This window comes from Pristis pectinata, chromosome 32, assembly GCF_009764475.1.
Source record: "Pristis pectinata isolate sPriPec2 chromosome 32, sPriPec2.1.pri, whole genome shotgun sequence".
NCBI classification, from domain to species: Eukaryota; Metazoa; Chordata; class Chondrichthyes; order Rhinopristiformes; family Pristidae; genus Pristis; species Pristis pectinata.
The window spans coordinates 17,959,413-17,972,769 of NC_067436.1; the positions used below are offsets into that span (position 1 = coordinate 17,959,413).

General features: G+C 40.2%; 1 non-coding gene across 1 annotated transcript; it reads left to right on the forward strand.

Moving 5' to 3' along the window:
* Nucleotides 1-12,088: 12,088 nt before the first annotated feature.
* trnav-cac (transfer RNA valine (anticodon CAC)) lies at nucleotides 12,089-12,161 on the forward strand. The gene has a single exon. It is a non-coding gene; the product is annotated as a tRNA-Val (tRNA).
* Nucleotides 12,162-13,357: the final 1,196 nt, after the last annotated feature.

The following is a 13,357-nucleotide window of genomic DNA, read 5'->3' on the forward strand; positions in this document are numbered from 1 at the left end:
TATGCAAGTTATGTATAACTTATGTTAATTTAAGTTTATGTAATTTATGTTGTCATGTTTGTAATGTACTGTTCTGCAGTTGCAAAAAGCTAATTTTCATGGCATTTGTACCTTGGCTATGCATGCCCATGACAATAAACTTGATTTAGAATATTTTTATAATATCTTAACTTTCTCACTTCTAAGGTGAATACATCATATGAGTTTATGTAAAAATGTATAACAATGAATAAACTTGTTCTAAATTATGGATGATGTGCACTGTTGATTAATACCCATTTGGAACTAGACTAAGCATGTTCATAATTTATTTTTATATGGTGGAGGTCAGTGAGGAGTCTTTTACCTCAACATGTTGGTTGAATTCTAAGTCAGATTCTTGGAATGAATAGACAACAATTGTGGGTTGGGGTGGTTGTCTCAGAATCTATTGGTTAGTCAGGAATAAGTCCAGAATTGTTCATGCTCCAGATCACTATCTTTGCCGAAATTGCAAGTAGGTTTGAGGAGTAGTGGATCAGGTTAGGCTGTGATTATGATGTGTTAAAAGGCGTGTCGTCAAGCACTGCCTAAGTTCACTGAAGACATCCACTACCTTTGATTGCTGCTTGATGGCTCACTCTGCACAAGATTTTCAAGTGATGCTAGATCTCTTCAATGTTTCATATAAGAGACTTGTCCTGTCCTCGAATGTTGCCAAGAGAAAGTTCCTCCACTAACCTCCTCAGGAGAGCTGAACATCCCTCACACCAGCCACATACACAGGATGGCTTTGGAACATGTGGAACACTTTCCATACCTCAGCAATGGCTAACATTGATGAAAAAGTCCAGCACTGGGTCAACCAGATCAACTACACCAGTGCTGCTTTCTTCAAGCTGCAACAATGTCATTTGAAAACAGACCTTTGTACGTCAATGAAAACCCTGGTTTATAAGACTACTGTGCTGACCATCCTCCTCTAATGCAGTGATGGACTGTCAACTAATGCTACATTAAGACCTTTGAGAGCTTCCATCAGCAGTGTTTGCGTCAAGTCCTGGGAGGACCACTGTACCAATGTGAGCATGCTTCATAAAGCCGTGACCACCAGCACGTGAGAAATATGCTGTGGTGAATACCTGACAGCTATATCTCTCACCAAGTTCTCTTCTCTCAAAACAAATGGTACAAAGGCACACTCAAGATCAGAAACATCAACACCAAGGACTGGATGGAGCAAGCTGCTCACTACCCGATGTAGCACCACCTGATCCATGTAGGTGCATTACATTTCAAGTCCCAATGATTCAACGCTGAGTTGAAGTGGTGACAGTAGAGGGAGGAGAAGAGGACCAATCTATGTGTGCAAATCCCTTGAGGCTTTCAGTTACTGGAAGGCTCACAAGCCTGATGGACGCCGTCCTCGACTGCTCTGTAGTAGGTCAACAATGATTTTTGTTTCCCATGAAAGGGACATGGGTTAGGTACACACCTACTGCAGGTTGTCTTGTGTGATAATTTTCATCTGCGAGCCTTGATAATGAGCAATAAAGATAGCAATGCAATTAAAGGAATTTTTGCAGTCCATTCCCAACACTCTCACTGAAGTGCTTTCCTGTAGGGAAAAGGAGTGGGGATTTCTTAGTCAAGGGTACCCAAGGCGAATGGAAGGTGGAATACTCATGATTAGGAAATAGAATGAGAACTCAGAATTTTTTCAGTTAAGTCTTACGTGGTTTGGGATTTACCAGCTATCTGGAGAGAGAAAATAGCAATGATTTCAAATATTTGAAACTCAAGTCATGGTTCGCGATGTTTCTGTTATAAATTCAGAGTATGGTTTCCCTGTGTTTAACAGACTACTATATTGCTATCCAGTTGAGTCCTCAATGTGAAAATTGGGGTTCTTCACTATTGTAGGACTGCAGATGTGAAATTGAGATCAAAATGATCAGAAGTTATGACAATTAATGATCACTATTCTCCAAGCATTCAGTGACATAAAATGTGATCCTTAATTTTCAATTTTTCTTTTGTGTGCTCAAAAATATTCCTCCCAAGGCCCATTCAGGACACTCTCTTTCCTGAATTGCCTTTCCTTCCCCCACCAGCTGGGTCAACCTCCCCTCTGTCGTACACAAGCCAACAACACCTTGTACTGTTTTGGGCACAAGGTGAAATTTTCTGCTACTATTTCTGAAAAGTTTCTACTCAAAATTCTGTGAGGTATCTGTTTAAAAGCTTTGCAAGTATCATCACTGAAAGACATTCATGGTCTACTGCTATTAGTAAAAACCTGAGTAGGTGTTTTGGTTAAGTCAGGAATCTTTGGCTTGCAAATTTAAAGTTTTTGACAACAAAAACTTGGAACTGAATGCATCTCTTTGTGTAAAGTAACTGTAGTGGCAATATGTAGCACCATCTACTGTGTAGAAATGAAAATGTTTAAAACGATTTTCAATTATCCTTAATTTAGGGGAATGAACATGTGAAAGAAAGGAATAGATCTGCAACATCTATCTCAACATTTCAAAGTACTTTAGAACCAATTGAATACTTCTGAAGTGTAGTCAAAGTTGAACTTTTGGCAATGCTGTGCTCAATTTATGCACAGCAAACTCCCACAAACAACAATCTGATAATGATCAGATAATCTGTATTTGTGATTTTGATTGGGGGATAATTATTGACATGACACCAGGGATACTCCACTATGCTTCAAAATAATGCCATAGCATCTTTTAGATTTTAGTTAACACCTCTGGCAACCCCCTCCACACCTTAGTAAAGCATCAGCCTGGAATTCTGTGCTCAAGTCTCTGGAGTGGAATTTGAACCCATAGCTTTCTGACTCAACTCTTACCAGGTGACCACAACTGACACCTGACCTGGGTGTGCCACCAAGTCATGTTGCAAAACAAGTTCGAAAAATTCACCTTTTAGAATTACTCTTATTTTCAAACAGACTATAAAAACATCTTCCAACTTTATCCACCTTTGTACTGATGTTCATGCAAAGGTAAGGTACTGTGAGGTGAAGTCCAAATTTTCCAAAGTGGCTACTGATTAATTATAGAGACACAAGAGACTGCAGATGTTGCAATCTGGAGCAAAAAGCGAGCTACTGGAGGAACTCAGCGGCTCAGGCAGCATCTGTGGTGGGAAATGGACAGTCGACATTTTGCATTGAGACCCTTCATCTGGATTGGAGAGGAGAGATAGCCAATATGGAGAGGTGAAGAGTAGGGGTGGAGCAAGAGCTGGCAAGTGATGTGGATCCAGGTGAGGAGGGGTTGATTGGCAGATGGAGTCAGATGGGGAAGGGAAGGGTGGAAGTAACAATAGTGATGATAAGTGGAAATGACAAAGGGCAGCAGATTATGGAATCTGATATGAAAGGAGGGTGAAGAGTGGAACCAAATAAGGAAGGGATGGTGGGCAGATGGGAACAATGGGAGGAGGGGATAGGGGACCCAGTGTAAGGAGTGGTGGGGGAGGGGAAAGAAATTGGGTGATATGGGGCTGCCGTGTGGGGGTTGTTGGAAAGAAGGGGATGTGAGAGAAAACCTGGGTAGATCAGAAGAGAGAAAGGGGACAGGGGGGAGTAGGTTACCTGAATTTCGAGAATTCAATGTTCATGCTGTCAGGTTGTAGACTATCCAGGCAGAATGCGAAGTGCCGTTCTTCTAGTTTGCATTTGGCCTCACCCCTGGCAGTGGAGGAGGCCAAGGACAGACAGATCAGTGTGGGAATAGGAAGGGGAATTAAAATGGCTTGCAGAAATTTGGATGAGGTGAAATTTAGAGGAGGTAGCAAAGAGAGCATAGTAAAAATCAATTTTAGGAGGTAAGAAAATCTGGGTGAAGATTTCAAAAGCGGGTAAGATAAGGCAGGAACGGACTGGCGATGTTATGGAGGTGACAATAGGTGGTTTTGGTGATAGCACGAAGGTCATCATGGGATTGAATGTGACATCAAGGTTATAAAGTCTGGTTCAATTTTAAGCAAAAGGCTCCTGTCAGAGGCCAGAGAACAGAATGTGTTACAGGAACCAAAGACAATTGCTTCAGCTTTCTCAGTATTTAACAAGAAGAAATTTCTTCTCAAATAGTAGTGAATGACAGACAAATAGTCTGATGATAGACTTCAGACATGCACACATTATTCAGCAGATCACTGGATAGCCATTAAGAGTGGGAACCTAGTTGATTGCCTCCTACATAATTCAAGACCAAGTAGGAAAGCCTTGGCTGAGATTCGTTAGTTCTGCAAAGATTGGGAAACAAATCTGGTCTTTATTGCTCAGCACCCCACTTAACCAACTCGGGCACCAAGGGAACTTATGTGACCAAAGTGAATATTTAAGTAAAAGTTAAAGGAAAAAACACACAGACAGGGAACAATGAATACACAAAATATATTATATGCTCTTTTAAACTCTACATCAACAAATCCCCACCAAATTCGCTCAGCACTCATTTATTTTTAAGGAAGCATGCAGTCCAAGTGTCCACTTTATAAAAATGGTTTGAACAACAACCAACAACTACGAGAATTGTCTGCCTGGCGAAGGGACTGTCTGATCAACTTGTTGTTCAACCAGGTTTTATCTCGAGGGATTTCCACTGCAACTACATAGTAAAAATAAATCTTAAACAAAGGATTAGTCTTCATTATAGGCGATTGCTCTAGTGGTTCATTGAGTTTACCTAGTGACGAGCTATGCCTGGAGGGTTCCGTGTTTGATGCTCATCTACATTGAGGTGACTGATCCTAATTGGCATCTGTGTGTCCGGGGTTGGAACGGGTAAATCAGGCAGGTTTCCTGTTCCTGATTGCTATCCAATGACTCTTACTGGAAAGCAGCTTAGTTTTGAATTGGGATTGTCTACAGTGAATGTTCCTGCACACTCCATGCATTCTCGCATGTAAAGAATTACCACTTACTTGAGGATAGGGATTAGTTACCAACGTGCAGGAACAAAATAAAGTAATGCTTTCAGGACAGGAAAGGAGAAAAATCAGTGAGAAAATGATGGGAAAAAGTTTCTGTGGAAGTGACAGGGGTGTCTTAAATTAATGGCAGTGCATTACTATGATTTGGGATACATTCAGATGTTTCCTGTACTGAGTTAGACTCCTCTGTTTCATAAGCAGCCCTCAGGCAAGAACACATCACAAATAAGCTTTCAGGTATAACTGGAATACTGTGTAGATATGTTTTAATTGGATAAAAACTAGCTATCTTGAAATCCCACAGGAAGTCTTTGTTACTTTTACCTATTTCACCATCAAGTTAACCTCATGAAGACAATGGCTGCTATTAGGGTCTGTCCCACAGATCCTGGCTGCTGTCCCATACATCACCCAAGCTGATTTCTTCATGTGTGGCCCGATACACTGAGTGCCAATTGCCTGTGGAGCTACCACGGCCAAATTAGATCTCTCCTTCACTTAATGTCCACTATTGAACATATCCCAAAGGGAGTTACACAGTCTGGAAAGCAGACTTGGGATCTTCTTGGTCTTTGTTTACTTTCTAAACAAATTCCCCTTCTAATTTTCTATCCTTGCCTTCCTGAAGGACCCCATAGATCCACAAAATACTGTTTCTTCGCCATGGCTCAGTGGGAAGCATTCTCACCTCTGAATCAGAATGCTGTGTGAAACCACCCACTCCAGAGACTTGAGTACATAATTCAGGGCAACACTCCAGTGCAGTACTAAAGAAGTGCTACACTGTTGCGAGTGCTGTATTTCCAGTGAAATATTGATTGAAGACCTCATTTGCCCTTCTTGATGGATGTAATCCAAGATGGGTCTCTGGCCCTACAAATTTCTTAATTGCATATGTAGTACTTTTCAAAAAGTTATGATTGAAGCTGGTACCATTGGCTCTACAGGAAGCAGTTTTTCAGTGAGCAGAAAAACTCAGAAGATTTTGTGAAGTAAGTCTCCTGTTAAGTGAACAATGACAATATTTTGCTTCAGAGCAAGCTGAAATAATCTACCACTATTCCAGAATACAGCTATAATGTCAGGTTGGAGAAAATGGGATTGTTCTCTTTGAAGCAAGATCATTGTGGATTCAGCTAGTGTTAGGCAGAGAGTGGTGATGATTGAGAACTTATTGTCTTTAAAGAGTAGCAGGATCATAGTCAATAACTACTGAAGGAAAGTAATTTGCAGGACTAGGGGTGGAACAAGGAACTGACAGGATTGCTCTCTGAGAAGCTGGCATGGGCTCTTTGGGCCAAATGGCCTCCGTGTGTCATAACTGTTTTATGATTCCATATGTAGTATATGTACTCTCGGTATGGATTTGATAGGGCAAATGGTCTTGTTTCAAGTCATTGAAAAGCTAAATTCGCAGGTCTTGGCCCTTGTTTTGACATCATAAATTCAAAACTGCAAGAGTGACCTTAAACAAGAACTCTCCCTAAAGTTTAAGAAAAACATTAAAAAGAAAAGTCCCAAATGAAACCTCACCTCTCATTTCTGGCAGCAGTAGCAAGTCTGGGCAGTACCACTACTTCTTTAGGAATGTGCACTCTTACCAAACCAATCCACAACAATGTTAATTCTGAAGTCAATCACGCTGGTATTGTCAACATTGGAAACAGTATATTGGAGCTGAGGATAAAGGATATTCATAGCTATTTGTACAGCAACTGCACAACTGCTTCTTCAAGGCTCTGTCTGATGTCAGGGTGAAATTTGTGAAAAGAAATGCTAGTGTCAGATTAGGGGAATGTTACCCATCAACTTTAGGTCAGCAGTTAATAAAATATATGGGATTCCATACTATAAATAGAGGCACGGAACACAAAAGACAAGAAGCTATGCTGAACCTTTATTAAACACTTATCTGGGCTCAGCTAGGTCCATTTCTAACCAGCACTTAAGGAAGAGGGTTAAGACTTTGAAGAGGACACGTAAAATATTTAATACAAGGAGAGATTAGTTTCATGGATAGACTGAAGAAAATAGCCGAACAAGAGATCTGATTGAGCATTTCAGATTTAAGGTGAATGGCCAAAGAATCAGAGATGATGAGATAAAATATTTTTATTTAACACGTGGTTATGTTATGCCTGACAGACCAGTGGAAAACACTTCAGTAGCAGTCTTCAAAAGATAAGTACTTAAAGTTCTGACTTTTGCTTCGAAAGAGCTAGCAGATCATCAATGGGCCTAATAGCCCCTCTCTGTGCTATACTATTCTTTGATTCTATGATAAGAGAAAGAATGAAGAAAAAGTTAGGAAGTTAGGAACACCTATTTGTTCTTCAACCTTTTTTGTGCTCCTCAATTAACTTGTAGATTCAATTGGTATTTTAAGAAAATATATATGAAGTGAGAAAAAGAAAGTATGACAATAAAAAAGGAACTTGGGATGGTGTAGATAATGAATTGTAGATTGAACGCAAGTCACTGGAGCTGTAAGGCAGCATTGCTAACTGTGCACCACAGTGCTGCCCCTCTGTGTCACTATAAATACTAAGACTAGACTGGGAGAAGATGTGCACATGTTTTGTGGTCAATGGTTGACACTCATTGCTTTGTCTGTATCCCAGGTAATTTTACTTTCACTTGGAGGTCTGCATTGGAATGCTTCTTAACTTAAAAAACCACCCATCCACTGAAGATGAAATGAAAATCCCACAACAAATTGATTCTGATAAGACACCACCAGGGTTCAACACTTAACAGCAAAACTAAAGTAGACAGAACCACATCAGGACTTCTCACGGGAAGCGCAGCCAAACCTCTTCAAATAGACAAAACAGACAATGAAGCAAATGCCGTGTGACTGTGGTTATACAGCACAAAGGATGATGCATATGACCTCTAAGTATCCAAAGGACAAGCACCACCTCACTACTGTTCCACTGGCCACCTAACCCAGGTTTTAATTGGTAGAGGTTTCTACAGGTCCCACAAAAAAATTTCCTTGGAACTGAGACTATGCGTATTGGAATTTTTCTTATCAAACATTACATAATTTGTTGGGTAAGTTAAGTTTCTGATTATACCCATTTTCTCCAAAAGTAGCTGCTCCAACTTTTTTTGAATTCCAGTCTGTTGCAAGGAGGCTGTTCATGTTTTCTAATACGATGAAAGATCCAAGACATCAACTTGAATACAGATACCTGATAGAAGTTGTCAGGAGAATATTAGAGCCTTTTTTATAAAAGAAACCAACGAAGGGAAACAAAGAATACACACAGGATCCACTTGCACTGTCAGTGCTGAGAAATTAGTGTCTTTTTATTGAGCTAAATGCAAACAGTATGCATGTAACAAAATAAATACCTTAATAACACACATGTAGAATGCCTTGAAATGCTTTATCATAAAGGTATTATAAACAACTGCAAACAAAGACGCTCCTACAGGCTAGACCAAGCTTTTGGTCAAAGATACTGCTATCTCCATTTGTGGCGTGGCATCCAGTTTCCTTCCATATCTCAGGTTGGTGGGTTAATAGGCCACTGCAAACTGCCCATACTGTTTAGGTGAGTGGTAAAACTTAAGGGATTTGATGTGAATGTGGGGAGAATAGGTTATAGGGAAAATAAGTCAGGAATGGGATTGCTCTGCCAGCTGGCACATTCTCCAAAGGTCAAAATGGCCTCCCTCTTTGTCATAAGGAAATACAGAAATAAAACCTATTTGATATCATTTCTGTGAACTGATTTGTGGCTTTCTACAACATTAATAGGAGGATGTGTACAAAAGTAAGTTTGCTTGCTATAACTACATAGATCTTTGGTGAGGCCATATTTGGACTGTGGGTACAGTTTTAGTTTCCTTATTTAAAGGAAGGGGATACTTCTCTCAGAGCTGGCACAATGAAGGCATGCTTTATTGATTCCTAGGATGAGAGGGTTGTCTTACAACAAGAAATTGAGGAGAATATGCTTATAGTATCTAGAAGAATTAAAGGTTACCTCAATAAAATTTTTGAGGAGCTTAAATGAGTAGATACTGTAAGGATTTTCTCTCTGTGAGAGAGACTAAAATTAAGAGCCATATGTCCCAGGATAAGGAAGCTAAAGGAAGGAGTTCAAAACCACCCTGATCCTAATCTGGAGGCAGGAATGGTGAAGATATTTCCCAATCTGGGATCAGATTCCAACCTCACTTCCCATCCCCCCAAATGGAGGTCATGAAGGCTCTTTGCCAACAGAATCACCATTTAAGACTGAAATAAGGAGGAACTTCTTTTCTTAGAGGATTGTGATTCTTTACAAGAGGGTTTGAGTACGAGTAAAGATAATTTGTTACAATTAAAGATTTATTACAATTATATAGGGCCTTGGTGAGACTTCACCCAGAGTATTGTGTACAGCTTTGGTCTCTTTACCTAATAAAGCACTTACTCATTGAAATGTATAATTTTGTTTTAAAAGAGGGCTCAACAGGGTAGAAACAGAGAGGATGCTTCCCCTTGCAAAGGAGTTCAGAATAATGGGTCATAGGCTCAAGTTAAGGGGTTAGCAATTTAGGACTGAAATGAGGAGAACATTTTTCACTCAAAGAGTGATTAATTTTTGTTTTGAATTTTCTACCCTGGAGGTCAATGAGGCTCAGTAATTAATTGTCCTCAAAATGGAGGCCAATAGCTTTCTGGTTATTAGAATAATCAAGAGTAATGTGGATAGAATTGAAAATTTGAGGTAGAAAATCTACCATGATGTTGAATTCTGAAGTAGGCTTGAGGGGCCCCAATGGCCTACTCATTCTGAGATTCTTATGAATTCTGTACACCTTTGAGTTGAGGATGGTGAGCTCTCAAATATATTCATATCCAACCAAGAATTTTAGGCACCAGAAGGTGACAGGGACAAAGTAGCTAACTGAAATTGAGGCCAAAGATCAGATCAGACATGATAACGAATAGTGAAGTGTGGCCAATTGTTCTTTTTTCCTTATAAATGCAGAACTATTTTGTTGCAGGACAATGCTAGAACATGGAACACTACAGCACAGGAACAGGCCCTTTGGCCCACCGTGTCTGTGCTGATGATGACACCAATTTAAACTGCACACCTGCCCACACATGGTCTATATCCCTCCCTTCCCTGTGTGGTCATGTGCCTGCCTAAATGCCTCTTAAACATTGCTACATTATGTGCTTCTACCATCTCCCCAGCAGTGCATTCCAGACACCTACCACTTGATATAAAAACCTTGTCTCTCTAGTATTTGATACTTCCTCACTGGGAAAAACACTCTGATTATTTACCCCATCTAGGTCTCTCATTATTTTATATAGTTCTGTCAGGTCACCCCTCACGTTTCGACATTCCACAGAAAACAATCCAAGTTTGTCCAACCTCTCCTTATAGCTCGTACTGTCTAATCCAGGCAGCATCCTTGTAAATCTCTTCTGCACCCTCTCTAAAGCCTTCACAACCTTTTTGCAATGCAGTGACCAGAACTGCACACAATATTCCAAATGTGATGTAACCAAAATTTTATACAGTTGCAATGTGACTTCCCACCTTTTACAGTCAATGCCCTGACTAGTGAAGGAAAGTATGCTGTATACCTTCTTTACCACCCTATCTACTTGTTTTGCCACTTTCAGGGAGCTATGGACTTGGAACCCAAGATCCTGCTGTACATCAATGCTCTTAAGGGTCCTGCCATACACTGTATACTTTCCTCTTACATTTGACCTTCCAAAGTGCAACACATTACACTTGTCCAGATTAACCTCCATCTGTCATTTCTCCACCCATATTTCCAACTCAATCAAATTTGTAAGACGTGACCTCCCCCACTCAAAGACACACTGACTGTCTCCCTAACAAATCTATGCTTTACAGGTGTGCAAATTCTATCCACAAGAAACTTCTCCAATAATTTCCCTACCACAGATGCAAGGCTCACTAGCCTTTAATTTGCTGGATTATCCCTGTTGCCCTTCTTAGACAAAGGAACAACATTGGTTCCTCTTCATTCCCCTGGGATCTCACCGTGGCTAAAGAGGATGCAAAGACCTGTCAATGCCCCAGCAATCTCCTCTCTCAATAACTTGGGATAAATCCCACCAGGCTCTGGGGATTTATCCACCTTAATGCTTTTCAAAAGAGTCAACACCTCCTACTTCTTTATATTGACACGCTCTAGAATATCAACATAACTTTTGCTAATCTCACCATCATCCATGTCTTTCTTCTCAGTGAATACTGATGTCAAGTAGATATTGCAGATGGTGGAATCTGGAGCAAAAAAAAAACCAAACTGCTGGAGGAACTCAGCTGGTTGGGCAGCATCCATAGAAGGAAATGGACAGTCGATGTTTTGGATTGAGACCCTCCATCTGGTCTGGGAAGTACTGGTTTGGTACTTTGGCTACTTCTTTTGGCTCCAGGCATAAATTCTCCCCTTTGCGCTTGACCGGTCCTACTTTCTCCCTAGTTACCTTCTTTTTATTGCATGTATGAAATTCTAAACTCCAGGTGTGATGAGAAGACTGTGGACTGAGGGTCTTAAGTGAAGACCAAGGATATGGATGGAGCCGAAGAGAAATGGCGACGCAATCATCCGCTCGCGAACGCTCCGGTTCAAATCCCAACCGCCAGCAGACTCCCGCCCACCCAGGGAAAACCCACTCCCCCTCCCACTGGTCATCCAAGTTGCCCATCGCAAATCCTATTCGCTCATTGGTTAACCGAGCTCTCAATCACCTGGAGGGTGGGTCTCGCGGCAATGATTCGACCAGACGCTGGAATGACAGTATGATTATGTTTACCGATAATATCAGTTTGCGGGACGTTTTCTTATGTTAAACACGATATTGTGCAACAACAGAGTTTACTAGCTGAAGATAAATCCGGCCATCAAACTAAGCCATAGCGTCAGTTCAGCGTAAACTAATGGAATAATCTTATAAGAAGCCTAATGATTGAAAAAAACCGCTGCATCCAAAAAGTCTGTCAGTTTACTGAAGCAGTTTATCGGCCGTTCGCAGACGCTCCTCCTCCATTGTGCGCCTGGAGCGGAAGACAGCACCAATTACAAACAAAAACACAAGTGAATGCTGCCCTGCAGTTGGCTTGAAAGGGTCTCATTCCGCCACTTCAACATATGGGTTTCCGTAGTGTAGTGGTTATCACGTTCGCCTCACACGCGAAAGGTCCCCGGTTCGACCCCGGGCGGAAACATTGTTTTGTTCCGACCATGTATTTTCATTTGCAAAGGTACCTTTACTTATTCAACTTACAATGTATTTTGTTAGTAAAACAAATATTAAATGTTTTCAATTTTCACATTTAGTTTTAAAAGCTAAAAGCAATTTATTAAGATTTCATCTACATTCTATTTTCTACAAATCTAAATTCTAGAAATGGTGTTTTAAAAGTTAAAGAAGATTTATGTTGCATTCATTTTGTAACTTAAAATATTTTAATCAAAATTAATTGATAATAAAATAAATTGATGTTAATTATTTCCATTTTTGCTACCTCTGAATTTAGGATGTGCCTTTTTAAAAAAAAAATTCCATATGTTTTAAACTTGCATGTGAAAATAATACCACAGACGTTATTATTTGTTGAATAGCCAATTTGATTGTTTTAATTTTTTAAATTGACATTTATCACTTTGTGTAGATGTTGAATATTTTTAACAACTACCAGAGACACCGATCTACACCTCTCAGCCCTGTGTTTGGGTCATGGTTTATGGTGAGATGGGGTAGCAGCATTTTAATTAGTTGTGATCTCTCACAAAAATAACAATAAACTGAGATTCACATATTTTGATCTGTGATGCAATGAGCTCTCATGAATAAGAGCTTGCCCCTCAAGCCTTCTCCGCGATTCATAATATGATGGCTCGTCTGATCTTGGCTCCTTTCTTGCTCTTTGACTCCCTTGTGGTTTAAATGTCTGGCAATCACTGCCTTGACTAAATGTAATGACACTGCTCCACAGCTCTATGGAATAGAGAATTCCAAAGAATTACAATCCTGTGTGAAGAGATTCCTCATCATCTCTAAGTGGATGACACCTTACTCTCGTTCAAATTTATTGTTATTGGCATATATATACCCAGGGAATAAATGCCATGAAAATTAGCTTTATCTTTTTGCAGCAGCACAGTACATTACAAACCTGACAGACATAAGTTAACATAAACTTAAACTAACCTAGGTTGTACATTACTTACACAACAAAATAAACATAATGACATTAGTACAAGTTGAGAGAGAAGTTGAGAGAGGTAATGTTACGGTTTTTCAGATCAGTTCAAGAACCTGATGGCAGTGGGGAAGAAACTGGTGTTGAACCTTGAGGTGTAGGTCTTCAGGCTCCTGTACCTCTTGCCTGATGGCAGCATCGAGAAGAGGGCATGGCCT